Raw genomic sequence first — 3455 nt, forward strand, 5'->3', positions numbered from 1 at the left:
CTTATGTTAGCATTAAGACTGGACACAGAGGAACATCAAGGTTATGTCTCAATTGACGTACTTATGTACTTACACTTGCTATTTTGAGTGCATAAGTGCGTCCACACTGTCAAGTGTGCAGTGCACTATGAGTACCTGGGTGGTGTTCTCAAAACGGCCCACTAATATGTGGTAGTAATATACTAGTATAGAACATTGGGCGACTCTCACCTTCAACGGTCGCCATCTTGGCTACGTAGCTAACCTGTGGTGGCCAAGAAAGCCGCAGCTGTGAACACCGAACTGTACCGGTGCAAGTTGTACAGATCCACACAGTACTCTTTATTTTTCACTAAGTTCCACCATACTGCTGTTCGACAGAAGCCATCAAGGTGTTTATTGTGTGCATGAAACGCACAAATACATTCATTCATTCATTTGTAGGTAAAATAACCAAACAGGTGATATATTAGTGAGTGAAGTATTAATTGGTTACGGTCCTTTCCGGTAAGTGCGGAAGGCAGTTTACACTTTGTGTACTGATGTCTAAGTGTCCTAACACAAGTGTGCGAATTAAGACGCAGCACTCGCCTGACTAAAATTTGCCTTCTAGGGCCTTTTAATTCCCAAATAACTCATTGTATTGTATAACCTGGTATTAATCCAAAGCGTGTAATACACCCGTTAATCCACCAGACGATACCGTGTCAGTGTCAAGTTTTGCCTTGCATAGACAAAAAGTAAGGTGCCTTAGGTTTATGCATGTTTATGTGTTTCCTCGTGTTTCCAGTCTTCGTGCTCAGTTAACTGACTTGTGAAAGTAGCTCCATACTCAACACACCCTCATTTAAATTGCATCAATCTTCTCATCTATGTCTGAGTAAAGAAGCACATAAGCATATTTCCCAAAATGTCAAACTATTGCTTTAAAATGAAGGTTTCTGCGTCCCATCGCAAATTTAGACACCTGAATCCACATGATTGTTTCGTAAGAGGAAAGTCCAGGTTTAGTGTAGCACTTATGACAGCAATTTGACGATCACTTTAAAGCTCTTCAATAGAAAACTTCCACCCTCCACTTTTTAAATTCAATGCATGCCTCGATTATAATGAGGGCAGGTGGAGATAAACTAAGAAGGCCTTTGGAGGGAAGGGAGCCAAAAAACACGACCTAAGAGATGAATCACGAAAAAAGCGCCACGGTCCAAGACGTTGTTCCATACACACTGTTACATACAGTAGAAAAATGGAATGAAATCATTTAGTTAATTTAATCTGTGTGGGAGAGAGGGATAGACAGAGAATGTGTGTGTGGTTGTTTTTTTTATGTGTGGGGTGAGACTGTGAGGTCCCCCTGAGGCCTTCACCTGGTCACACACTTAATGGACTGGCCTGTCCACAATGCTACCACAATGTGTCCACACCTCTCGATGTTAATGCTGTCCTTGTTGGTTTCATCTTTGATTTTACTTCTTTTTTTTTTCCCCTCATCATTTTGTGTTTGTGAGGATGCAAAATGTCACTCATAAAGTTTCTATTGTAAAAAACAATAAAAAATACATTGTTGGGTTTGTTTGGAATATTACCTTTGATATTTGTTGCTCAGCCCACATGTCATGGAAAACAGACAACACAGTAAATTGGATTTTTTTTTTTTTTCTGGACTGAAATTAGCAGTGATATGCAAATGGAGAGTTGTAGTGGTTAAGTAGGAGAATCATTCAAAATAAAACAGTATGTCATTGAAGCCTGGTGAAAGGTTTTTACCTCATTTTGAGCTGCTGACTGCTGATTTCTACAAACTACATGGATTATTAGTAGTTACAGTAATCTTATAATCTTAAAGGGCTGGTTCACCCAAATTACAGGAAAATGTAGTCCTGTCGGTATCTAATCACGCTATATTTTCGGTTTAATTTGTCCAGATGTTGATGTCTGTCTCTGATTTCTGCCCTCACACCATTCGAATGACATTTTCTTTGTCATGCACACAGGATTTGTAAAACATGCTACAGAATCATGTTCATGTCAATCTGGACAATCAATTTTCATTAGAATTACATTTGACTAGAGAAATGTGTCACAGCTAGAATGAAATTGCATTCACCTCCATTATGTGGAAGCAGAAACCTGATAAATTAATGACACAAATTCTGAATGTTAATTAAACTAAACTACCACCATTGATAAGTACTTCATGGTAAGAGGGTACATTTGTTTTATGATTTTGTTGAGCTGACCCTTGACAACTGTTTGATGTCCAAATGTGCAACATGCTAAATTATTGGCACCGGCAACCATACTGGCTTTAAAGTGTAGAGATTATGTTAGGATATTCCATACCTTATAATAAGATGACAGAAAACTACAGAGTTGAACAGCAAATGTTTCATCTTGATGGCCATTTCAATTCAGAACAATTAGTTCTCCTTTATCTTTGGGAGAGATGCTTGTATGCTCTACCAGGCATGAAATGGATTCCTGCTCCCATCTTCTCCTGCACCCTTTTAATTCACAGTGTGTGTATTTTATGAAAAAGATGATACAGGTCACTCTGGGAACTTTCACTGACCTCCACTTACATGATCCATGTTTGCTGCAGTTTCCTGTCTGTCTTTGTAATGAAAAATGGCAGTTAATTGACATCAGCGCTTCCATTCTGATTTATGAGTTGCAGGAGCACATTTGATCCTTTTATGACCCTTATTTCATCCCTTCAGCCGAGGCTCTTAATGTAATCCTGCAGCATGGAGCCCAGAGCGGAGCGTGTACCTGGATGTAGTGGTGAGGCAGCACCAGTAAGCGGGGGTCAAAGTTGTGAGTCCCACTTGAATTTCACCGTTTGCTTGCAAGAGAACAAACACTTTGGATTAAACACATGCTAGTTAGGTCCAGCTTCTTAAATTCATATCATCATCTTTAAAGTAGAACTTATTTTCAGAACATAATGTTAAATCCTTGTTGCTGCTCTGTTTCAAATGACTTTCTTTTGGTAACTTGCTTTTTTACAACAAACAGCTGAACTATAGTGAACAGACATGACAAGAAAATCAATCAAAGTGCTACATAATATATAGTTGATCATCCCTGACAAATATGGTTAATTATTTTGATCTTTGACATAATGATGATGCGTACATTCAGCTGGAATCATCACATTATAACAGCCTCTCTTATGATATTGATTACTCTCTTTTAATTTCTGGACAGATAACTATTTTGAAAAATAAATATGTCTATTTCATCTTTATTTTGATGCTCAGGGCTCATGTAAAACTATGGTGTTTTTATACTATCAAATATGCATCTTTTTGAAGAAATGTTTTTGTCCCCACCCTGTGGCAGCACCCACTGTTTACGGCCTATTTATATCCAGTTACCTTCTCATTTGATCATGCTAATTTTATCCCTGTATCCCTTCCCCTGTATCTTCATTCATACTTTAAGATATAATAAGGTAAAACTGAGAAAACATC

The sequence above is a fragment of the Brachyistius frenatus genome, unplaced genomic scaffold (assembly GCF_029030835.1).
Source record: "Brachyistius frenatus isolate BFR_SWC_R1_liver_20210118 unplaced genomic scaffold, ASM2903083v1 Contig_4, whole genome shotgun sequence".
Taxonomy (NCBI): Eukaryota; Metazoa; Chordata; class Actinopteri; family Embiotocidae; genus Brachyistius; species Brachyistius frenatus.